This window comes from Petromyzon marinus, unplaced genomic scaffold (genome assembly GCF_048934315.1).
Source record: "Petromyzon marinus isolate PM22_M1 ecotype Great Lakes invasive population unplaced genomic scaffold, UKy_Petmar_22M1.pri1.0 PM_G_Scaffold_89, whole genome shotgun sequence".
Taxonomy (NCBI): Eukaryota; Metazoa; Chordata; class Hyperoartia; order Petromyzontiformes; family Petromyzontidae; genus Petromyzon; species Petromyzon marinus.
In genome coordinates, this window is record NW_027423045.1 from 654064 (window position 1) to 680356 (window position 26293).

The following is a 26293-nucleotide window of genomic DNA, read 5'->3' on the forward strand; positions in this document are numbered from 1 at the left end:
CTTCCCACACACAGTGCACTAGAAGGGTTTCTCTCCCGTGTGTGTTTTCTGGTGTGATTTAAGACCAGATGACTGTGAAAATGCCTTCCCACACACACTGCACTTGAAGGGTTTCTCTCCCGTGTGTTTTCTGGTGTGTTTTAAGAGCAGATGACTGTGAAAATGCCTTCACACACACAGTGCACTTGAAGGGTTTCTCTCCCGTGTGTGTTCTCTGGTGTTTTTTAAGAGCAGATGACCATGAAAATGTCTTCCCACAAACACTGCACTTGAAGGGTTTCTCTCCCGTGTGTGTTCTCTGGTGTGTTTTAAGAGTAGATGACCGTGAAAATGCCTTCCCACACACAGTGCACTTGAAGGGTTTCTCTCCCGTGTGTGTTTTCTGGTGTGATTTAAGACTAGATGACTGTGAAAATGCCTTCCCACACACACTGCACTTGAAGGGTTTCTCTCCCGTGTGTGTTCTCTGGTGTGTTTTAATAGTAGATGAATCTGAAAATGTCCTCCCACACACACTGCACTTGAAGGGTTTCTCTCCCGTGTGTGTTCTCTGGTGTGTTTTAAGAGTAGATGAATCTGAAAAAGTCTTCCCACACACACTGCACTTGAAGGGTTTCTCTCCCGTGTGTGTTCTCTGGTGTCTTTGAAGATGAGATGAATCTGAAAATGCCTTCCCACACACACTGCACTTGAAGGGTTTCTCTCCCGTGTGTGTTCTCTGGTGTGTTTTAAGAGTAGATGAATCTGAAAATGTCCTCCCACACACACTGCACTTGAAGGGTTTCTCTCCCGTGTGTGTTCTCTGGTGTGTTTTAAGAGCAAATGAATCTGAAAATGCCTTCCCCCACACACTGTACTCGAAGGGTTTCTCTCCCGTGTGTGTTCTCTGGTGTTTTTTAAGAGTAGTAGAATCTGAAAATGCCTTCCCACACACATTGCACTTGAAGGGTTTCTCTCCCGTGTGTGTTCTCTGGTGTGTTTTAAGAGCAGATGAATCTGAAAATGCCTTCCCACACACAGTGCACTTGAAGGGTTTCTCTCCTGTGTGTGTTCTCTGGTCTTTTTTAAGAGTAGATGAACCTGAAAATGCCTTGTCACACACAGTGCACTTGAAGGGTTTCTCTCCTGTGTGTGTTCTCTGGTGCTGTGTCAAATTTCCAGTCCGATCCGTGCTGTATGCACGCCGGTCGCATTGTTGACTTGTCGTCCCGGCTTGCTGTGCTGAGGGCCTTTGCTCCATCAGACCAGCGTCAGCTGCAGACAGAAAATAAGAATATCCACACCATCTACACGTCAGTATCGAGCCATGGAGGAATGAATATATACAGTCACACGTGACTTAGACGTCTATATTCATTCATGTATTCACGACTAGCTGTACTACCCAGCTTCGCCCGGGACTTGGATCCACCACGTCCGGCCGCCTTTGTCTCCCCAGTGGCGATGTTCACACGACAGCAGTTACTCGTTTGAGGCTGAGTCGACCTAGGGGAGGCCCAGAAGCGGTTCAAATAATCGTCACTGGTGGTGGCCGTGAGCGCGAATCGAACTCGGGTCGCAGGGTTCGTAGCGCGGCGTAGCGCTAACCGCTACACTACAATGCGTTACGCTTCCACACAAACACAGACACACACAGACACAAACAGACACACACAGACACACACACAGACACACACACAGACAGCGCTAACCGCTACACTACAATGCGTGACGCTTCCACATGCGAGGGTCACGTGACAGATTTGACGTCACAGCTCACTTGCCGTCCAAAAAATCTATACATTATTGAGCTCCCCCCCCAAAAAACAACACAAAAGTGTATTTGTATAATGTTTGCACGGTGTACAGTCTGGAAAGTACCCACATGGCAAATTTCCAGTTTTGTTGCATGTCGGGAAGTACGCTAAACATTTTGAACAGACAACACACACAATCACAACCTTGCATATTTTTATATATATGGAGGTATACAGTAAGAGCCAATTTGTTAATCCATTGCCAGACGAGGGTCTCCCCACGCCGCCCCGGGTCGTGATTTGACCATACTTCACCACGCTCGTCCGTGTGGCGGCTTGGTGGAGGAGGGTAGCGTAGACGTGGGAGCGTAGTGACATTGTACTCTACAATGGATGTTGCCCCCACCGCTCCTATGCCGCTCACCAACGTTGCACAGTCCCGCAGCCGCCTAAAACAACAACAAAGTGCCATCACAAGGGAGAAACACAAATAGACATTCACTTCGAGTACACTCACCACCACGTAGCTGTCAACCCCCTATCAATCAGTGCCCCTACCTTATTACAGATCAATTCAGACCGTATCGGCCACCACGTGTCTTTATAAATATCAACGTTCGTCCTACGGAGTCCCATCACAATGTAGAAACACAAACAGACAATATTATGTTACCAAATCATGTTTTTTTTGCCCGTATTGAAACGGCTGTACCCCGTATGGGCGTGAAAACTCAATGTCTCTGTACAAGAATACGGGGTAAACCGTACGGGTTATGACAGCTGTGATGCATCAAGAGATAACTTGACCCGTCGTTGTGTTACCTCGTTTAACCAAAGGCTTCAAACTCGCGTGGAACAGCCCGAAACCCAAAGCATAAGGACAAACACAAAGACGGGTATATCACGAGAGAAAAACCCCTACAAATTTACCAATAACACTGCCCTTAAAAGTAAATACTGTAGTGCATAATCGTGCAATGGCCCTTTTTCATAACGCCTCTGTTACTGACGATTGTATTTCAGCCTTTCTTCTTACGACTGCTGCCTGTGTATCTTACTGTGAAAACAGTTCCACAAAGCATGTATAAATGTTTATTTTCTTTGTGACAGACTAGGCCCGAGACGCCAGGGAGGGCCTGAATGGCCTGGATTGCCTACCGAGAAGGAGACGCCTTCCCCGGCGGGGAGCAACCACAGCCTACGGTGTCACCGCCGCAACGGGGGTCACACAACACCGGATTTTTTTTTTCGTAAAAATTTTAAAACCAAAACACCCACTTACCGGTTCGCGTGAGTTCAATCCTGCTCAGAGTTTTAAGGGGCGAGAGGAATTGTTCGTGCAAGTTTAGGGTGGGGTGGGTGGGGGTGGGGAGTCGTTATGTTCCGAACAGTTTCGAAGCGTCCTGGGAGCCGCGCTTGAGGCGTCAGCCATTGGCACTTGGAAGCTACCACTCCCAGCGAAGGGTTGATGCTCAAACTATCAATCTTATACTTTCACTTCCATCACATAATTTGAATTGTATAAACTCAAACAATATATGCTGAATGATCTGTAATAGTCACGGTCGCTCCGTCATTGTATTGCTGTTGTAGATGTATATATTTAAAAAAATATTACCGTGTCTGCGACCCCCCCTATTTAAAGCGGTAAGTTGGTTCGTTCCAAATGATGACGTTCACACAACGCGATCAAAGTTCGGAACGCTCTTGCAGAATTGTACAACATTTAACTCCGACAGTTATCGCGATATGGCGATACTACGATATTACCTAATCATATCCACCATAAGCGTATCGTACATTTTTTTCCACACGCACACGGCACGTGCACACACTCAAAGCACTTGCAATTTAGATTTAAAGCTTTCGTGACTGCAGGGATTCATCTTCTTGGTTATTTGGGTAAAGTCACCACGTAGAATGGAAACAATAAAATAAAAAATATATTTTGATCCCCTGCTGATTTTGTACGTTTGCCCACTGACAAAGAAATGATCAGTCTATAATTTTAATGGTAGATTTATTTGAACAGTGAGACAGAATAACAACAAAAATCCAGAGAAACGCATGTCAAAAATGTTATAAATTTATTTGCATTTAATGAGTGAAATGAGTATTTGGCCCATCAGAAAGATTTCTGGCTCCCAGGTGTCTATGTGTACACTGTATGTGTGTACACTGTTTGTATACACTGTGTGTGTACACTGTGTGTGTACACTGTATACAGTGCGTGTACACTGTGTGTGTACACTGTGTGTGTATACACTGTGTGTGTGTGTGTGTCACTGTGTGTACACTGTGTGTCACTGTGTCACTGTGTGTGTGTACACTGTGTGTGTGTACACTGTGTGTATGTAAACTGTGTATACCCTGTGTGTACACTGTGTGTGTGTACACTGTGTGTGTACACTGTGTGTGTATACACTGTGTGTGTACCCTATGTGTGTACGCTGTGTGTGTGTACACTATGTGTATACACTGTGTGTGTACACTGCATATGTGTACACTGTGTGTATAAATTGTGTGTGTACACTGTGTGTGTGTACACTGTGTGTGTACACTGTGTGTGTGTACACTGTGTGTGTACATTGTGTATATTGTGTATACACTGTGTGTGTACACTATGTGTATACACTGTGTGTGTACACTGCGTGTGTACGCTGTGTGTGTACACTATGTGTATACACTGTGTGTGTACACTGCGTGTGTACGCTGTGTGTGTGTACACTGTGTGTGTACACTGCGTATGTGTACACTGTGTGTATAAATTGTGTGTGTACACTGTGTGTGTGTACACTGTGTGTGTGTGTACACTGTGTGTACATTGTGTACATTGTGTGTGTACACTATGTGTGTGTGTACATTGTGTGTGTACACTGCGTATGTGTACACTGTGTGTGTACAGTGTGTGTACACTGTGTGTACATTGTGTGTGTACACTGTGTGTGTGTACACTGTATACACTGTGTGTGTGTATACACTGTGTATACCGTGTGTCAATGTGTGTACACTGTGTGTGTGTATATATACACTATCTGTACCCTGTGTGTGTACACTGGGTGTATACACTGCATGTACACCGTGTGTACACTGTGTGTGTACACTGTGTATACCCTGTGTGTGTGTACACTGTGTGTTTACACTGTGTATACACTGTGTATGTGTACACTGTGTGTGTGTACATTGTGTGTGTACACTGTGTGTGTACACTGTGTGTATACACTGTGTGCACACTGTGTATATACACTGTGTGTGTGTACACTGTGTGTACACTGTTTGTATACACTGTGTGTGTACACTGTGTGTATACACTGTGTGTGTGTACACTGTGTATACAGTGTGTGTCACTGTGTGTCGCTGTGTGTGTCACTGTGTCACTGTGTGTCACTGTGCTTGGCACAAGCGTCGTGGTGACGTCACCGCCGCTTAGTAGCAAATGGCGGTTGTTGTTGTGTCACTGTGTCACTGTGTGTGTGTCACTGTGTGTGTACACTGTCACTGTGTGTGCGTCACTGTGTCACTGTGTGTGTACACTGTGTGTGCACACACAGTGTACACACACAGTGTACACTGTGTGTGTCACTGTGTCACTGTGTGCGTGTACACTGTGTGTGTACACTGTGTGTGTGTACACTGTTTGTGTTCGCATTGAACCGAACCCCCGGCAAGGCCGTCTACTTAATGACGAGAGAAAATTCACACGAAATGTCCTTTTCAATGAAGTCTTCCAGATGTAAATTGATACAAGCTTTTAATGAAGAAATAAAAATCATCTAATTCAAAACACAAGACAATTCAAAGATGTTTCATTTTAAAACTTCAAAACGGAGCACCGGGTGTTTGCGTGAATGCGTCCTTCGTGTGCAAATGTTGTGACTTTCCTGGCCTGAAGGCCGTCAATGTGTTGGACCCTTATTGGTGCACAGCGTCTCAACAACAGCAGTGGGGTTTGCTTCAACCGACAGGTACGAACATCCAGACGTTAATCAGCAAGGTGCATTTCTAGTCCTAGTTAGACAAAATCTACGTCAACACGTAAGACAAAACTACAATTCGTGTTGTAGAGAATGTACCTCCTCCGCTACATGTAACTTTTAAGTGGTATGCCTTGTAACTGATGAATGATCCGAGCGTGCTACCTATTTCAAAGACGATGAGTTGCTCCAGAGGCAGACGCTTCGTGGAACACAAAAACACCATTTGACCTGTATCACAAGAACAACGGGTCCCACCTGAGTTCTCTGTACAGGTTACTTCCAAAACACACACACACACTTTGTCCTAACATCACTTATTCAATGTTTGACCCTTACAGATCAAATGTTACAAGTATGCACAAAATCAAGCAAGTATTAATTCTAAATTATTGACAGGCACATTAACAAAATTGGATTACTTCAGTGAAACATACTGCATCACGTTACATCGCATTAACAAGAAGCTTTTACAAAAAAGTTGCACAGTCTGCTTCACAGTGTATGTAAAACATACTATTGTGTCATTCAAAACGAGTAGGCCATTGCATGCTGGCGTCTGAGTGAAAATGTAGCAAATTCTAAACATTACCTACAAACTACACAACTGAGATGACGCATCAATCATCGCCCCCTACTGACAGGCTCTTGTCCACATGCAGGCCGGTGCAGGGCCACCACCCTGTGCCGCACAGGGGCAGCTGCTACTTGGGGATGCTCTTCGAGTGTTTCAGACGAGGTACGACACAAAACTCCGAGTTGCTGAGGCGATTAAGCAAGCACCATGTAAAAGCAATTATAACATAGTGAATGCTTGGGAGCTTATTGGCTCTTGCTCCTGGTTAGAGATCTACCCAACCCATGGGCCCACAAAGTGTCCAACTTCACATTCTTGTCATTAAAGGCCTGTGACAAAGGTGCATCCATTGTAGCGACATCGTCTCTGGCTTACACATCTACCGGGTCTCCATTTGACTTTGTATTGTCTAGGAGCAAGTCCACCCACACCTCCAATTCCACAAACTGCTGGGAGTTGCCTCACTCTGCCTCAGTCAGCATTCTCCTCCTGCTTTATGATGTGAAGGTCCCATTTTGGAGTTGAATCTTCATCTTCACATTTTACCTTCACTTCTTCGCTCTTCACTTCTTCACATTTCACCATCACCTCTTCATATTTCACCTCGATACCTTTAAAAGTGTCCAAGCTGGGATTTTCGTCCGGTTCGTGTTTCATGAGGGATGGGCTCATTGCGGTACTTTGACTTTCACAAGCTGATTTCAGACTGCACTCCTTGTGGATCTTCTGATGCTTCTGTGTTCTCTGGTGTACTTGAAGAGTTGATGAACGTGCAAACGACTTCCCGCACAGAGTGCACCTGAAGGGTTTCTCCCGTGTGTGTTCTCTCGTGTAATACGAGATTATGACTGTGTAAACGCCATCCCGCACATCGTGCACCTGAAGGGTTTTTCGCCTGTGTGTGTTCTCTGGTGTTTTTTAAGAGTAGATAAATCTGAAAATGCCTTCCCACACACACTGCACTTGAAGGGTTTCTCTCCCGTGTGTGTTCTCTGGTGTGTTACAAGATTACATGACTGTGTAAACGCCATCCCGCACATCGTGCACCTGAAGGGTTTCTCTCCCGTGTGTGTTCTCTGGTGTTCTTTAAGAGCAGATGACTGTGCAAACGCCTTCACGCACACACTGCACTTGAAGGGTTTCTCTCCCGTGTGTGTTCTCTGGTGTGTTACAAGATTACATGACTGTGTAAACGCCTTCACGCACATACTGCACTTGAAGGGTTTCTCTCCCGTGTGTGTTCTCTGGTGGTTCTGAAAAACTGATGGCCATGCAAATGCCTTGTTACACACAGTACATTTGAAGGGTTTCTCTCCTGTGTGACTTCTCTGGTGCCATGTCAAATTTCCAGTCCGGTCCGTGCTGTATGCACGCTGGTCGCATTGTTGACTTGTCGTACCGAGCTGCGCTGAGTGCCTTTGCTCCATCAGACCAAATCTGCAGAGGAAGCGTCAGCTGCAGACAGAAAAAAAGAATATCCACACCATCTACACGTCAGGCACAGAGGAATGCACACGTGACTTACACGTCTATACTTATTAATATATTCATGATGTGAAAAAGTTTCCCAAATTCATCAGATTTGATGAACGTGCAAACGCCTTCACGCACACACTGCAACTTGAAGGGTTTCTCTCCACAGGCTGTTATGGCACACAATGAGAGGGAAAATGTCATTAATATGCCTGGAAGCCTTCATATCTTCAAGATGAATGTTAACCCAAAACTCTAAGCACACAATTTCCGCTGTCTGACTACAAAATGAATATTTATGAAAACTAAATTCAGCTGACATAGCAAAGGGTTTTGAAAACAATACTATTTGTGTTTTGCAGAAATGCATGAATTAATGTTCAATCGCAACTCAGGTGTGAGTCCAGGCTCAGATGTTCTTGAATGCTGGGGATGAACAGTTCTGACTTCAGCTGAATGTGTGTGCTGTGTTCACATCCTGTTTCCATTCTTACAAAGAGTTCCAGAGGAAAACAAAAATAAACTATTGCTTTGATATAACCTCCGTGTTCAACCTAGTTAATAGACTTTACTGCAAACACAAACTTGACACTGTCACACACTGCCATGTGTAAACAGGTGGTGGTGTGACCAGCACCATGCCTGGCCACCTTCATCTGCTCAGCATTAATTCTTCCTCACTCCACCAAATAATGAATCGAGGATCATCAACATAGCCGAGGCTATTCGTGTCTCTGTCTCTCTCTCCCCGTGGTGAAGGTGTTCCCATCCACACATTCAGAGTCAACAGCGGCACGCGCTTAGCGTCTTTGACCGATAGATACATTGACGCACGTATTGTTGGTTCTTTCAGTAAAGTAACGTAGATAGAAAATAAAAAATAACAGATTAAATTCAATAAGATAAAGACCACTTGTGTTGCGATCGAAACGTCGTGGGTTTTTTGCTTCATTTTCAATTTTTTTTATTTTTCATTAAATTTATTATCTGTTATTTTAAGTTAATTTTCTATCTACGTGACTTTACCGAAAGAACCAAGAATATTAATTCCTGCAGTCACCAAAGTTTTAAGTCAAAACATTCACACACGTTGACAAAGCCTCACCTTGTGTTGTTGTGGGCAGGTCGCTTCTGATAACAAGAGCGGTATAGCAGCTCAAGCGGGCTTGGCCTGGTAACAAAAGAACGAAAATAAAAACTGCGTGAATATTTACAATAAAACAAAGTTACAAAGTGGCGAGCCGGGTGAAGACAAATTAAACTTAAGCGAGATAATTAAAGTGAATGCAATCAGGCGAGGGCAGGAGGCAAGGCCCCGCGTGGCTAGGCCCCGCGTTGTAAAGTTCCAACCTGGACATCGATCCCCATGCTCGCTGCTACTCAACTGACATCCCTACGAGAGAGAGAGAGGCTCTACCTTGGTAAACAACAACAACCACCACCATGAGAATTTCTCACCTCGGATTTCAATGCAAGCGTGGATCGGCAGCCTCCTGTTACCTCGCGACATCACACGGGTAAGCAGGTAACATGACGTCACTTCCGGGGTAAGAGACACGCCCCTCCCTTATGTCGAGGGATGGGGCGTGGCTGCTGAACCCAACGGCTTCAACGAATACATTATATTTTGATTTAAAGCTTTCGTGACTGCAGTAATTCATGACTTTACCGAAAAAACTAAGAATACGAACACATTATGTTAATGAACCTCAGTCACTTGGGCGTAGCTTTGCCCAAACAAGGATTGCCACTGGATATCGGCAGTGACCCAAGCGGAGGTGACGTCACGCTCAAGAGCGCTGTGGACGGGGTTGGGGGAGTGTGAATACCTTGGTGACATGACGTCCCTAGCGAGGTACACCTCCCGCTGGCACTTCATGCCGATGAGGTCATGCTGAGTGATGACGTCACAGAGCATGGATGGAGTTTAAGTTGATTTAGCTTCATTTTCCATTGCCCCCTCCCTTGGGTGCGTGAACTCAGCAACTACAACGTGGACATTATTGTGTGTACGTACATACTGTGTGTATACACACTGTGTGTGTGTGTACGCACACACACACAGTGTGTACGTATACACTGTGTATGTACGTACATACTGTGTACGTACAGCCACTGTGTGTGTGTGTACGTACACACTGTGTGTGTGTAGTGGGGGGCAAAGGCGGTGCATTGGCCAGTCATCTGAGTCAGTCGACCCATGGCATCTTATCATCAATTAATTTTTTTAAATGTATTATTTTTATTTGTTATTTGTATTACATTTTTTCATTTTTTTATCTTTTATTTTGTTTATTTTTTTGTTTTCTATCTACGTTAATCTTTACCGAAAGAACCAGGAATATGGTAGCGCATTCTCTATTTGTTGCAGAGGTTCAAAGTTCAAATCCGACAGGCACACCTGGCTACTCCAGTAACAGTCACCACATTATGTGCTGTTCTGCTTCACGGCGGATGTCAAACAGAGTATTGTGTCACTCACAACGCACAGGTCATTGCATGTTGGTGTCACGGTCAAAATTGTGGTAATTCCAAACATTATCCGGAAACTCCACAATGTAGATGACGTGTCAATGATCGCCCCGTACCGACAGACTCATGCCAGGTGCAGGCCGGTGGAGGGCCACCTTGTGCCACGCAGGGGCAGCTGCCACTTAGGGGCGCCCTTCGATTGTTTGAGATGAGATTCGATACGAAACACCGAGTTGCTGAGGCAATTAGGCAAGCGACTTATGAGTGCAAATATGTTGTTTATAACGTAGTGAATGCTTGGGAGCTTAATTGTACCTCGCTCCTGCTCGCAGATTTACCCAGCCCACAGATCTTACATATGAAAAGCTAATGGTCAGTGAGGTCAGCAGCACTGTAGGTTCTGGTGTCAAGGACATGGGCCTGCATTAGCAGGTCCACTGCTATATAGTCCTGCGGATGTTCTTGCTTGGACCCGGCGTGAATCCATGATGTTGTCTGGATGCACAGATGCCAGAACAGCGTGTTGGCAATGACAAGCCCATAGGCTGCACAGAAGTCTAACAGCCTCCTACCATTGTTATTGAGTTGATCTGGCCCATGCCTTCCAATCGCTCCAGACCAGGTGCCAGCATCATCACCAACTCGGGCATTGAAGTCACCCAACAGGATGACTCTATCCCGAGGAGCCACTTTTAGCTAACACCTGTGACAGGAGGTCACAGAAGGAATCTGAATCCACGGGCTTGCCTGCATCCCTCCACTGATGTTCATCTTCGGTGGGGGCGTAAGCAGCCACCACCACCACCACCATTCTCTGCCTCCTGTTGATGGGGAGGCGAGCCCAAAGTAGCCTGGGGCTTACAGCTTCCCACACCTCGCTGCCACCTTCCCATGCCGCCTTCATTCTTTTTTTCAGAATAAGAGCCACTCCTTGTTGTTTGGCAGTCTCCTGCCCCGAGTGGAGGACTCTGCACCCCTCATGATGATTGGAGCCAGAGCCGGTCCACTGGATCTCCTGAATGCCACAGAGATCCAGGTAGTACCGGTCCAGCTCTGTACAGAGTAGCAGCCTCTCCTCCACGTGGCCACTCTCAGTGGCTTTTTGCCATTTCTAGAGGAACCCCAATGGTAAGGATTCAGGCATTGCTCCTCACAATGTTATCATCTGCCATCACAACCACCAACACCACACCTGTCTTTGAATTGCAAGTAACTTTAATGAACACAACGCAACCCACACAACCGTTCGTTTGAAAAACATATCCTTAATATTTCCGTTCTTCTCCGTGTGAGTCCCACGCCACACACCCGCTGCATTTAAATTCCAAATCGTGTTCATGAACACACCGCCAGTCACTTGAAACCGAGTCGGTGCTTAGAGGAGGGTGGCCCAGGACCGGTTCAGATAATCGTCACTGTTGTTGTTGGCCAGGAGCGGGAATCGAACTGGGGTCTCTGCTGTGTTGGTAGTGCAGTGTAGCCTGAATCTCTGCGCCGCTGCTTTCTCCTCACCCCCCTCAAAGTCCCCCCTCCCTGCAAACATCATCTATCAGCGGTCGTTGATGCAACAACGACAAGCCGGGGTCTTGTCTCTCTCTCTCCCTCCCTCTCTGTCCACCCACCTTCGCCCCCTGTTCCCAATACCCAGCACCCTATCTACCACTCCCACCAAGCGGTTCTCTCTCGCGATATGCCGCATCATGTGCATTAACTGTCCCCTCCCTCCCCCCTCTCCCCCTTCTCTTGTCCCCCCCTCCCCCCTCTCCCTTTGCCGTCTATCTCTCTCCGCGACTCCTCTGTCTCTCACGACCACCTCCCCCCCCGCCCCCCGGTCTCGACCCTTCTCGGCCTCCACGACTCTCCACGCTCTGTCCAAGTATTGCCTAACCCTCTCAATCGACACTTCTACCTCTCTACCACCTCTGATCCTTCCAGCCCCCTCCATGCCCCTGTGTGCCACCTCTCTCTCATTTCTTCTATCTACCTCTCTCCCTCCCCTCCTTCCAAGCCCCTCTCTCTCCCACCTTAGCATCTCTCCCGCTCTCTCTCTTATCTGCTGCTCTCTACCCTGGCCACCGGCCCATCTGACAATGTCTGCCTCCGCTCTTTCCCTCTCTGCTCCCCTATCTACCCCTCTGTTATCTCTCCTTCGTGCTCCCTCTCTCTCCCACCTTAGCATCTCTCCCGCTCTCTCTCTTATCTGCTGCTCTCCACCCGGGCCACCGGCCCCTCTGACAATGTCCACCTCCGCTCTTCCCCTGTCCATTGGCCTACGCACCTCTCCCTCTGCCCTCAATCTGGCCGCCTCTCTCTCCAATCGAGGCCTGTTTACTAACATCCTCTCCACTCTATTATCTACCTCTCTCATTGCCCTCAATCTGGCCCCCTCCATGTCCTACACACGCCGCTCTGCCGCCTGAACCACATCTCCCACTCCCCTCTGCCTGACCGGGTCCCTCTCCCCCCGCCCGTCCACCCCTCTCGCCCTCCCTCGCCCGCATCTCCCTCTCTTGTCCCCCCCGGTCCACGTTCTCCCTCGCTCCCAAAGCCCCGCCCGCATCCTCCCGTTCCCCGCGCACGTCTCTCCCTCCCCTCCGTCGAGCAAGCTCTCTACGAGCCCACTGCTCCTCCTCTAGCCCCATGACCCCCTCTTCCAACCGTCCACCTCCTCCTGCCCCCTCCCTCGCCCGCGTCTCATGCTCTCTTCCCGCCCGCCCCCGCTCCACATTCTCCCTCACTCTCCGTGGCCTCTCTCCGCCCTCTCCTCCGCCCCTCTCAATTCTGGCCATCTCCCTCTGTGCCCTCTGCCTCACGAGCTCTCTCATCTCACCCCATCTATCTCCCCCTGGTCGATCCCCCCCACCCCCTGGTCCTCTCTGTCCTCCCCCATCCCCGCCTCTCCTCTCTCTCTCCATCGTGGTACTCCGATTGCGCTCTTCCTCCTGGCCCCTCCCGCAGCGTCTTGCCGGGGGTAGCGATGCACCACGCGCACCTGTACCATGACAATGGCCGCCGTCGACACCGACATCAACGACCGCCGTTCGCCAGTAAGTGGCAGTGACATCGCCGTGGCGCCCGTGCCAGGCCAGGTACACTTTGAGGCCATGTGAAGTGTCAAAGGCTCGCTGGAAGGAGGAAGTCGCGTGACAGACTCAGCAGTTGCGATGGGTTAACTGACGGATGGCTATCGATTAGAAATCACATATCCCCGAGTCTCACCTGTGAGTGGCACCGCCTCACGCTGTTGTGGATCCCCACGTGGCTCGGAGCCTCAAAAGCTCCGTGACTCCTGGGTGGTGATACAAAGACAAAGAACCCCCGTGTAGCCTTAACAGACTGTTGGGGCAAGTGCTGTTAGCAAGTAGCAGCGCCACCTATGAAGGCCGGAACGGTACACGACGGGGTGGGTGGCCAGCACCGTGCCCGACCGCCTTTGTCTCCCAAAGTGGCGATGTTTGTACACCACACCGGGTACTCATTTGAGGCTGAGTCGACCTAGGGGAGGCCCAGAACCGGTTCAAATAATCGTCACTGGGTGTTGGCTGTGAGCGGGAATCAAACTCGAGTCGTTATGTTCGTAAGCAGCGTACTAACCGCTAGACTACCGCCACACACGTTACACACACACGCACAGTACACACACATGGTACACACACAGTACACACAGTGTACACACAGTACACACACGCACAGTACACACACACACGCACAGTACACACGCACGGTACACACAGACACACAGTACACACACACGGTGCACACATGCACAGTACACACACACGGTACACACAAACTCACAGTACACACACACACGCACAGTACACACACACACAGTACACACGCACGGTACACACACACAGTACACACAAACTCACAGTACACACGCACAGTACACACACAGTACACGCACAGTACACACACAAAGTACACACACATAGTACACACACACGCACGGCACGCCCACACTGCTTCCGTCACGTGACTAAGGTTGACGCGCCGCCCCGTCTCCCAAGGTGACCTCTTGGCTCTCTCGTCTCTCCTCGACACGTAGATTAATTTCTTACTCTTACCTAGAAACGTCATTGTCAGTCTGTCTGTCTCTGTGGACGCAACTTGCGAGGAATTGTACTCACAAACTGTACTCACAAACTGTGGGGTCAAATTATAGTGCCCAGATACCACGCGATAAGCCCCGTGGTGAGCCAGTGCTATTCCTATTTCCAATCCATCAACATGAAAGTAGTTAAATTAACAATTTATTACTAATCATATATATCAAAGGCAAAGTTGTGAATGTGTGTGTCTGTTCACACAGTTCCACAGAGGAAACTAAAATGACATTACGCAATCCCCAAAGTCGCACGCGGTAGGCTACACGACTCGGAGAACAGCGTCAGACTTCAAGACTTGCATCGCCATCATCATCATTCTTCCTCTCCACAAGTCATCGCACGTCAATATTCAACAAGCTGCACACACGTGCAAGTCACCTCTCGACCCGCCACCTGCACAGTTAACGCGATCAGACCCGGGGGTCAAATTAAAATTGTGTCGTCTTTGGTGACGTATTGCAATCGGTGTAATTTTAATGATGTACATACAGCAACTGCTGTACGTGCATCAAATTATATCATTGACAACGGGGTCCACTTTTGCGACATCTGTGTGCGGTCTTTTAATTATATAGATACGTAGTCAGTTCATTAGCATGGGGTTCCTCTATAAGGAATTGTAATTGTAAAATGTATTACTTAATAATACGCTTCCAGGCCACACTTAGCTTGTAGCAGTCAGAGCAGTTAAAATGACTGTACATGTGTAGGTATGAAATAAAATAAATTTAAAATAAAATAAAATAAATTTAAATTATTAAAACATTTAATTTAACGTAGGTATTAGATAAATTTAAATTAAATAAATTTACTAAAAATAATAATTTAACGTAGGTATAAAATGAATGTAATTTAAATAAATGTAATTTATAAAAAAATTATTTAACGTAGGTATAAAATAAAATAAATTGAAATAAATGTAATTTATAAAAAAATTAAATTAAACGTAGGTATAAAATAAATTTAAATAAATTTGATTCACAAAAAAATTCAATTTTATTTAACATATGTATGAAATAAAATTTAATTTATTACACATTTAAATTAAATTTAACGTAGGTATAAAATAAAATGAATTTAAATTATAAAAAAAATATTCATTTATAAAAAAAATTACGTAGGTATAAAATACATTTTAAATTAATCAAAATTTCAAATTAAATTTAACGTACATATAAATTTAATAACATAATAAATACATTTTATTTTCTACCTCCGTCACTTTTCCGAAAGACGCAAAGAGTGTGGACCCACGTGACATCAAGGCTGTCCTAGTCTAGGCAAGGCCTCAGGGTGTACCGAGCCTTTCACAACAATAACAGCAGCAGCAGCAACAACGGTTCTCTTGAGAAAATGCTTTAAAAAAAAGTCAACGTAGCTTACCTTGACACTCGCGAACTTTAATGATTAAAATAATTAAAACAAAACTAAACACTCACACGCACAAGGGCAAACCTGGGCGCGTCTCCGGCGATGGTGCGCAGCGATTGGTCAACGGTTGTCCTATGCTAATTTTGGTATGCTAATTAATTTTAATCTGTATGCTAATGCAGTATATTTATCCATACTCATTAAGTTTAATGTTTATCCTAAATTAGTTAAAAATGTATGTTCGTTTCGTTAACATTCTATAATAGTATCGTTATATATTTTTATGCTATGATAACAGCAGTGCATACTGTGGTGGTACCTGCTATGATTACAGTAGTACATACTGACTGTGGTGGTACCTGCTATGATTACAGCAGTACATACTGACTAGTGGTACCTGCTATAATTACATCAGGGCATACTGTGGTGGTACTTGCTAAGATTACAGCAGGTATACTGACTAGTGGTACCTACTTTCACTACAGCAGTGCATACTGCTGTGGTGGTACCTGCTATGATTACAGTAGGTATACCAACTAGTGGTACCTACTATAATTACATCAGTGCATACCGTGGTGGTACCTGCTTTCACTACAGCAGTGCATACTGTGGTAGGACCTGCTAAGGTTACAGCAGTGCATACTGCTTATATGCTTTATCACGTGTTGTGAATGTGAGATAGTTTCATCCCAGAAATGGAATCCTTGACCGGCCCAGAGCAGACATTTCACTTTGCCTTAGAACCTGAGGTGGCACAGCATTAGCAATTCCAAGTTCTTTATGTGACCAATAGCGACGAATTGTGGCAAGCATTTGACATGAGTGGGTTATGACGTACTGTACTTCACTCTTATCGACCATTAACATAAGTCTGTGTTACTGGCGTTGTGCTGCCTCGGCTGGTACCAACTTCTTCTTTGACCACGTGGACCACGCGGATGAATGGTCTACGCGAGCCCAGCGACCGATGGAGAAGACCTATGGGGGCACGCAGCAGGAGACTCTCAGGCGAAATCGTGGAAGTCGCGTGACAGAATCCACGCGTGGATGATAGACGCATGCTGGCGAGACGTCGTCTTCAGTTTAATTTAAGTTTCATGTGTTAGGTGTAGAGCCCTGTGAGCCGTGCGGCCCTTGACTCGGGTACAACCGCAACAAATAAAAACGTGAACATATTCATGTTGTGGGTCACTGTTGACGATGTGGGTCCCTGATGACGATTTGGGTCCGTGTTAACGATGTTAGCACTGAATTGGTCCTCGTCTAATAGCCTATATGTTCTACCATATGTAAACCCATAAGACAATAAATGTTACAATACATAGCATGTATAAGAATTCAAATTCATGTCAACCACCACTCATCCTCCCCTCGACTCACTCCCACGCTCAGCCCTCCACTAGGGTACCCCCCCCCCCGCCCACACCGGTGGCAGAGGGCCTTGTTTGACCCAAGACACCTCTCCTTCTTTCCACAGAGCTACAAGACAATCAGAGTCTAGTCGTCCCACACATCGTCAGCAAGACGGATGAGGTGAGCTACGTCTGGCTGTGTGTGGCGCCGAGCGTGACGATTTTCTCCTCTTCTGCAGCGTGCGTCCACGACAACTTTCACCATCATGCGCGCCTAGACTCCTCCAAGGCTCCGCTGTCTCTCCTGCCCTCGTCCTCCTGCTTCCGCTCCGTCCGATCGCCCCCCTCTCCTCCCGCCCCTTGCCGTCTCTCTTCACACGCGCACTCCGACCTCCCTCGCTTTCCACGTCAGGAGGTACGCCCAAGATCACTCGTCCTGCCCGCACCAACGGCTCACCCATCGTCTGACCGCGTCTCCGTTCATGCAGGTAAGGGCACCATCGCGGCGTAGCGGTTAGCGGCGCTGCGCCATTCTCGCTCACGGCCAATACCAGCGACAATTAGGGGCCGTCCGTGAATGACGTCACGCACCTAGAGGGGGGGGGGGCGGGGTCAGACGTTTGTGACGATGTGTGGCAAGGGGGGGGGGGGTTGAGAAATGTGACGTCACATCAAATTACGCAACTTTAAATAAATATAAACGCGTTCTACTTAAATAGACTTTGTAATGTTTTCTACCGACAACATCAGAGTGCAGCGCCACATTTACAACGCACTACAATGACAACAATAGTTTAAAGAGATTTGAAGCATGTTTTATATTTTTTTTGGGGGGGGGGGGGCAGAGCTTTGTGACGTCATATTTGAGGGGGAGGGGTCTGACTTTGTGACGTCGTGTGACGATTGGGGGGGGGGTCAAAAATCCTCTAAAATCACGTGACGTCATTTAAGGTCGGCCCCTTACCTGAAGCAGTCCTGAGCGTCACTTAGGTGGACTCAGCCATAATTAAGGAGGTGGTGAGGTGGGTGGGGGTGCTAACATCAGAATGTGAGAGACGAGCGGCCAGCCGTGGTTCTGTCCACACCAGCCCCTGGTGTTGTTCCATCACGATCCTCACCGGTGCTCGCTAACAGCGCACGCCCAGTGGGAGTCGATGAGTCCGTGGGTTTCTGTGCGAGTCCGTGGGTCCATGAGTGGGTCTGTGGATGCGTCAGTCTACATTGGGGAGCCTTTGTCTTTGCAGTTTGGGGACTAGTGCAGCACTAGTGTGTAGTAGTGTATAGTGTAGTGTAGTAGTGTAGTGTATAGTAGTGTAGTGTATAGTGTAGTGTATAGTAGTGTATAGTGTAGTGTATAATAGTGTATTGCATAGTAGTGTATAGTGTAGTGTATAGTAGTGTATAGTGGTGTATAGTGTAGTGTATAGTAGTGTATAGTGTAGTGTATAGTGTAGTGTATAGTAGTGTATAGTAGTGTAGTGTATAGTAGTGTATAGTGTAGTGTATAGTAGCGTAGTGTATAGTGTAGTGTGTAGTGTAGTGTATAATAGTGTTTAGTGTAGTGTATAGTGTAGTGTATAGTAGTGTAGTGTATAGTGTAGTGTATAATAGTGTATAGTGTAGTGTATAGTTTAGTATAGTGTAGTGTATAGTGTAGTCTATAGTAGTGTATAGTGTAGTGTATAGTTTACTATACTAGTTATCACGTGACTAGTGTAGCTAGCCAGGTGGTGACCACACTCGTGCGTGCATCTCCACTCGTCCGTGTATGCAAGTAAGCGCTCGTGTGTGTATGTGCACCCGCGTGTTTGTTCGTGTCTGTATGTACGCACACTGTTGCACATGGTTCGCTCGTGTGGGTGTGTAGTGGAACGCACTGCTCATGAAAACGTTGCCTCGTTACGCGGTAAATGCTGCGGCACAACAGGAGGGCACTACAGGGATGAGGCTCTCCACTCTTGGTGCTGTGAATTAAAACAGCGCCAGCGTGGAGAATCCTGATCCCTACAGCTCGTAGCTGTGACGGAGTGAGAGTGATCAGCGGACAGCCACCATGGTTGCCAGGTAAGGGGAGACTTCACCCGGAACTCTCCTCCACACGTGTTCCCCTTGAACATTGTCGCAATAAACGTACGATCAGGAATCTTTAAAATATCCGACCTTTGTTGTTCTGCAAGAATATTGACGCTTAAACTCGTATCGAACTCTTCATGAATTCACTTGGTCAAACAGTTCAGGTACTCGGCAAAGCATTTCACCACCCGGTATTCAACAGTTGAACAATCTACTCTAAATCAACACCGAAATGTCAAATTATCATCCACCATTGACTTCCACATCGATGGAAGCCATTTGCCATGACGTCCAAGCCATTAAACACCGGAACAACGAACGTGCCATTCAAGTACATCATGAAACCCATTATCTGAAGTAGTTTGTATTAAACAATAACTGAATAATAGAAACACGTTTACAATATTGAGCGAAGTTATAGTCACGGACTTTTTCTAACTTTAGCTCAACAGGACCACAAAAGCTCAGATGTGGTTCATAATAAATGAATCAATCTGATTGAAATCATGACCTGGCCAAACACTTTTCGATTTCAACATCACCTTATAAAAGAATAACATTTTAAATATAAGCGCACAACTTTATCTATCTGTGATGAGCACTGCACTTTCCGTTGTTTTCATGCAGGGGGCGCTGCAAACCTACGCACCCCCTGTATGGACGACGGAGGCGCAGGGACAGACGTTCGATTACGTTGGAATCGATCTGCAGACGGCGGTCTTCTCGCACGGCCAGCAGCTCGATGTCGCCTTATCTCGATCCCGCAATCCCAAACAGGTGAAAGTCCGCATCGAACCAAACCCCCGGCAAGGCCATCTACTTAACGAGAGAAAATTCAAACGAAATGTCGTTTTCAATTAAGTCTTCCACATGTGAATTGATACAAGCTTTTAATGAAGAAATAAAATCATCTAATTCAAAACACAACACAATTCAAAGATGTTTCATTGCAAATGTTGTGACTTTCCTGGCCTGAAGGCCGTCAATGTGTTGGACCATTATTGGTGCACAGCGTCTCAACAACAGCAGTGGGGTTTGCTTCAACCGATAGGTACGAACATCCAGACGTGAATTAGCAAGGTGCATTTCTAGTCCCAGTTAGACAAAATCTACGTCAACACGTAAGACAAAACTACAATTCGTGTTGTAGAGAATGTACCTCCTCCTATACGTGTAACTTTTAAGTGGTATGCCTTGTAACTGATGAATGATCCGAGCGTGCTCCCTATTTCAAAGACGAGTTGCTCCAGAGGCAGACGCTTCGTGAAACACAAAAGTACCCTTTGACCTGTATCACAAGAACAACGGGTCTCACCCGAGTTCTCTGTACAGGTTACTTCCAAAACACACACACACTTTGTCCTAACATCACTTAATCAATGTTTGACCGTCACAGAAAAAATGTTCCATGCACGCGCACAGTATTAATTCTAAATTATTGACGGGCATATTAAGAACATTGCATTACTGCAGCGAAATTGACTGCATCACGTTACATCGTATTAACAAGTTATTTAACAAATACGCACCGTCTGCTTAACAGTGTATGTACACCGTAGTATTGTTGCGTCATTCAAAACGAGTAGGCCATTGCATGCTGGCGTCTGGGTCAAAATGTAGCAAATTCAAACCATTACGCTACAAATAATAAATCACGGCACTTCGATGGCAACACAAGCAATCGTCATCAGGTGGGACAAGCACAGCAGCAAGAAGACAAAACTGCTGAAGTAGGCGCCTACTTCAGAGTCTTCTTCTTGCTGTGGTTGTCCCACCTGATGACGATTGCTTGTGCTGTGATCTAAACGCCGTGGTCTGTTAAGCTTCGAATCAAGATTGCCTACAAACTACACAACTGAGATGACGCATCAATCATCCCCCCCTACTGACAGGCTCTTGTCCACATGCAGGCCGGTGCAGGGCCACCACCCTGTGCCACACAGGGGCAGCTGCTACTTGGGGATGCTCTTCGAGAGTTTCAGACGAGATACAAAACTCCTAGTTGCTGAGGCGATTAAGTAAGCACCATGTAAAAGCAATTATCATTAGAACATCGTGAATGCTTGGGAGCTTATTGGCTCTCGCTCCTGGTGAGAGATTGACCCAACCCACAGGTCCACAAAGACTGGCCGCTCTTACTCTGCAGGTTGAACCTAGGAGCTGAGTGTTCAACTTCACATTCTTGTCATTAAAGGCCTGTGACAAAGGTGCATCTATTGGAGCGACATCATCTCAAGCTTACACATCTACCGGGTCTCCACTTGACTTTGGATTGTCTCGGAGGAAGTCCACCCACACCTCCACTTCCACAAACTGCTGGGAGTTGCCTCGCTCTGCCTCACAGTCAGAATTCTCCTTCCTGCGTCACGTTGCCTCCATCGATGTGAAGGTCCCATTTTGGAGTTGAATCTTCATCTTCACATTTCACCTTCACTTCTTCGCATTTCACCATCACCTCTTCCCTCTTCACCATCACCTCTTCATATTTCACCTCGATACCTTTAAAAGTGTCCACGCTGGGATTTTCTTCCGGTTCGTGTTTCATGAGGGATGGGCTCATGGTGGCACTTTGACTTTCACAAGCCGATTTCAGACTCCACTCCTTGCGGATCTTCTGATGCTTCTGTGTTCTCTGGTGTACTTGAAGATTTTATGAATGTGCAAACACCTTCTTGCAGAGTGCACATGAAGGGTTTCTCTCCCGTGTGTGTTCTCTGGTGTGTTACAAGAGGAGATGACCGTGCAAACGCCTTCCCACACACACTGCACATGAAGGGTTTCTCTCCTGTGTGTGTTCTCTGGTGTACTTTAAGATGTGATGACTGTGCAAACGCCATCATACACAGAGTGCACCTGAAGGGTTTCTCTCCTGTATGTGTTCTCTGGTGTACTTGAAGATTTGATGACTGTGCAAACATCATCCCGCACAAAATGCACTTGAAGGGTTTCTCTCCCGTGTGTGTACTCTGGTGTCTTTGCAGATTTGATGAATGTGGAAATACCTTCACACACACACTGCACTTGAAGGGTTTCTCTCCCGTGTGTGTTCTCTGGTGTAGTTGAAGATGTGATGACTGTGCAAACGCCTTCCCGCACATTGTGCACTTGAAGGGTTTCTCTCCTGTGTGTGTTCTCTGGTGTTTTTTAAGAGTAGATGACTGTGAAAATGCCTTCCCACACACAGTGCACTTGAAGGGTTTCTCTCCCGTGTGAGTTCTCTTGTGCCGTGTGAAATATCCAGTACGATCCGTGCTGTATGCACACCGGTCGCATTGTTGACTCGTCATACCGAGCTGCGCCGAGCGCCTTTGCTCCATCAGACCAATTCTGCAGAGGAAGTGTCAGAGGAAGGGTCAGCTGCAGACATAAAAAAATAATATCCACACCATCTACACGACAGTATCGAGGCACAGAGGAATGCATATATAGTCACATGTGACTTATACGTCTATACTTATTCATATATTCATGATGCAGTAAAAACGTTTCCCAAATTCATCACAGGGCTGTTATGGCACACAATGAGAGGGCAAATGGTCATAAACATGCATGGAAGCCCTCGATTCTTCAAAATTAATGTTCACCCAAAACCCCGAGCACACAATTTCGGCTGTCTGGCTACAAAAGGAATATTTATGAGAGCTAAATTCAGCTGACATAGCAAAGGGTGTTGAAAACAATACTATTTGTGTTAGGCAGAAATGCATAAATTAATGTTCAATCGCAACTTAGAGGTGTGAATCCAGGCTCAGATGTCCTTGAATGCCGGGATGAACAGTTCCGACTTCAGCTGAATGTGTGTGCTGTGTTAACTTCCTGTTTCCATTCATATAAAGAGTTCCAGAGGAAAACAAAAATAAACTATTGTTACGATATAACCTCCGTGTTCAACAGAGTTAATAGACGTTAATGCAAACACAAACTGTACACTGTCACTGGGTAAACAGGCGGTGGCATGTCTAGAATCATGCCTGGCCACCTTCATCTGCTTGGCATGAATGCTTCCTCACTCCACCAAGTAATTAATTGAGGATCAACGAACATAGCCGAGGCAAACTGGAGTTTGCGTGTCTCTCTCCGTGGTGAGATGTTAACTACCTCACCTGGTATACAGGAAGTATACCAGGCCGATAGACATTGACACACGTATTCTTGTTTCTTTCAGTAAAGTTACGTAGATAGAAAATAACAATAACAGATAAAACAATTACATTAAATAAAGACCACTTGAGTTGCAATCAAAACGCGGGGTTTTTTGCTTTATTTAATATTTTTATGTTTATTATGTTATTGTTATTTTATTTTCTATCTACGTGACTTTACCGAAAGAACCAAGAATATTAATTCCTGCAGTCACCAAAGTTTTAAGTCAAAACATTCACACACGTTGACAAAGCCTCACCTTGTGTTGTTGTGGGCAGGTCGCTTCTGATAACAAGAGCGGTATAGCAGCTCAAGCGGGCTTGGCCTGCTAACAAAAGAAAAAAAACTGCGTGAATATTTACAATAAAACAAAGTTACAAAGTGGCGAGCCGGGTGAAGACAAATTAAACTTAAGCGAGATAATTAAAGTAAACGCAATCAGGCGAGGGCAGGAGGCAAGGCCCCGCTTGGCTAGGCCCCGCGTTGTAAAGTTCCAACCTGGACATCGATTCCCATGCTCACTGCTACTCAACCGACATCCCTACAAGAGAGAGGCTCTACCTTGGTAAACAACAACGACCACCACAACGACCACCACCACCACAACGATGAGAATTTCTCACCTCGGATTTCAGTGCGAGCGCGCCACGGCAGCTTCCTGTTGCCTCGCGACAGCAGGAAGTAGTATGACGTCACTTCCCTCCCACGAGCGGCTCTGTAACTAAATAAATTATGTTAATGAGGCCGGCCCATATGTCGAGCGATGGGGGCGTGGGCGCTGAACCCGTCGCAATAAACTCGCGACGGCTTTAACGAACACATTATGTTAATGAGCCACCAGTCACTGGGCGTAGCTTTGCCCAAATAAGGATTGCCACTGGAACGATATCGGCAGTGACCCGAGCGGAGGTGACGTCACGCTCAAGAGCGCGGTGGACGGGGGAGGGGTGAATACCTTGGTGACCTGACGTCACTAGGGAGGTACACCTCACCCTGGTGTTTCACGCCGATGAGGTAATGCAGAGTGGTGACGTCACAGAGTTGGAGTTTAAGTTGATTTAGATTCATTTTCCATTGCTCCCTCCCTTGGGTGTGTGAGCTCAGCAACAACGTGGACATTATTGTGTATGCAGTGTGTGTGTGTACACTGTGTGTGTCACTGTGTCGCTGTGTGTGTCACTGTGTCACTGTGTGTGTCACTGTGCCTGGCACAAGCATCGTGACGTCACCACCACTTAGTGGCGAATGGCAGTTGTTGTTGTGTCACTATGTCATTGTGTGTGTCACTGTGTCACTGTGTGTACCCTGTGTGTACACTGTGTGTGTACAGTGTGTATACACTGTGTGTAAACTGTGTGTGTACAGTGTATACACTGTGTGTGCACACTGTGTGTGTGTACACTGTGTGTCTACACTGTGTGTGTGTACATTGTATGTGTACATTGTGTGTGTACAGTGTGTGTACACTGTGTGTACACTGTGTGTGTGTACACTGTGTGTGTGTACACTGTGTGTACACTGTGTGTGTACACTATGTGTACACTGTGTGTGTGTGTACACTGTGTGTACACTGTGTGTACACTGTGTGTCTACACTGTGTGTACACTGTGTGTGTCTACACTGTGTGTACACTGTGTGTGTGTGTACACTGTGTGTCCGCATTGAACCGAACCCCCGGCAAGGCCATCCACTTAATGACGAGAGAAAATTCACACGAAATGTCCTTTTCAATGAAGTCTTCCAGATGTAAATTGATACAAGCTTTTAATGAGGAAATAAAATAATCTAATTGAAAACACAACACAATTCAAAGATGTTTCATTTTAAAGCTTCAAAACGGAGCATGGGGTGCTTGCGTGAATGCGTCCTTCGTGTGCAAATGTTGTGACTTTCCTGGCCTGAAGGCCGTCAATGTGTTAGACCATTAAATGGTGCACAGCGTCTCAACAACAGCAGTGGGGTTTGCTTCAACCGATAGGTAACGAACATCCAGACGTCAATCAGCAAGGAGCATTTATAGTCTTAGACAAAATCTACGTCAACACGTAAGACAAAACTACAATTCGTGTTGTAGAGAATGTACCTCCTCCTATACGTGTAACTTTTAAGTGGTATGCCTTGTAACTGATGAATGATCCGAGCGTGCTCCCTATTTCAAAGACGATGAGTTGCTCCAGAGGCAGACGCTTCGTGAAACACAAAAGTACCCTTTGACCTGTATCACAAGAACAACGGGTCTCACCTGAGTTCTCTGTACAGGTTACTTCCAAACACACACACACTTTGTCCTAACATCACTTATTCAATGTGTGACCCTCAGACAAAATGTTACATGCACGCGCACAATCAGACAAGTATTCATTCTAAATTATTGACCGGCATATTAACAAAATTGAATTACTGCAGCGAAATTGACTGCATCACGTTACATCGTATTAACAATAAGTTATTTTACAAATACGCACCGTCTGCTTAACAGTGTATGTACAACGTACTATTGTTGCGTCATTCAAAACGAATAGGCCATTGCATGCTGGCGTCTGGGTCAAAATGTAGCAAATTCTAAATACGCTACAAATAATAGATGACGGCGTTTCGATGGCAACACAAGCACTCGTCATCAGGTGGGACAAGCACAGCAGCAAGAAGAAGAAACTGCTGGAGTAGGCGCCTACTACTTCAGCAGTTTCTCTTGCTGTGGTTGTCCCACCTGATGACGATTGCTTGTGTTGTGATCTAAACGCCGTGACCTGTTATGTTTCTACCCACGTGGTGACTTTACCGAAATAACTCAAGAGTTTGGATTCCTGCAGTCACGAAAGCTTCGAATCAAGATTGCCTACAAACTACATAACTGAGATGACGCATCAATCATCGCCCCCTACTGACAGGCTCTTGGTCACATGCAGGCTGGTGCAGGGCCACCACCTTGTGCCACACAGGGGCAGCTGCTACTTGGGGATGCTCTTCGAGTGTTTCAGACGAGGTACGACACAAAACTGTGAGTTGC

At 46.3% G+C, this 26293-nt stretch overlaps 1 long non-coding RNA gene across 1 annotated transcript; it reads right to left on the reverse strand.

Annotated features, from left to right (window-relative positions):
- Window positions 1-994: 994 nt before the first annotated feature.
- LOC142921748 (uncharacterized) lies at window positions 995-3211 on the reverse strand. The gene is made up of 3 exons (XR_012939636.1): window positions 3019-3211; window positions 2047-2185; window positions 995-1254 (listed from the first exon to the last, which is right to left on the reverse strand). It is a non-coding gene; the product is annotated as an uncharacterized LOC142921748 (long non-coding RNA).
- Window positions 3212-26293: the final 23082 nt, after the last annotated feature.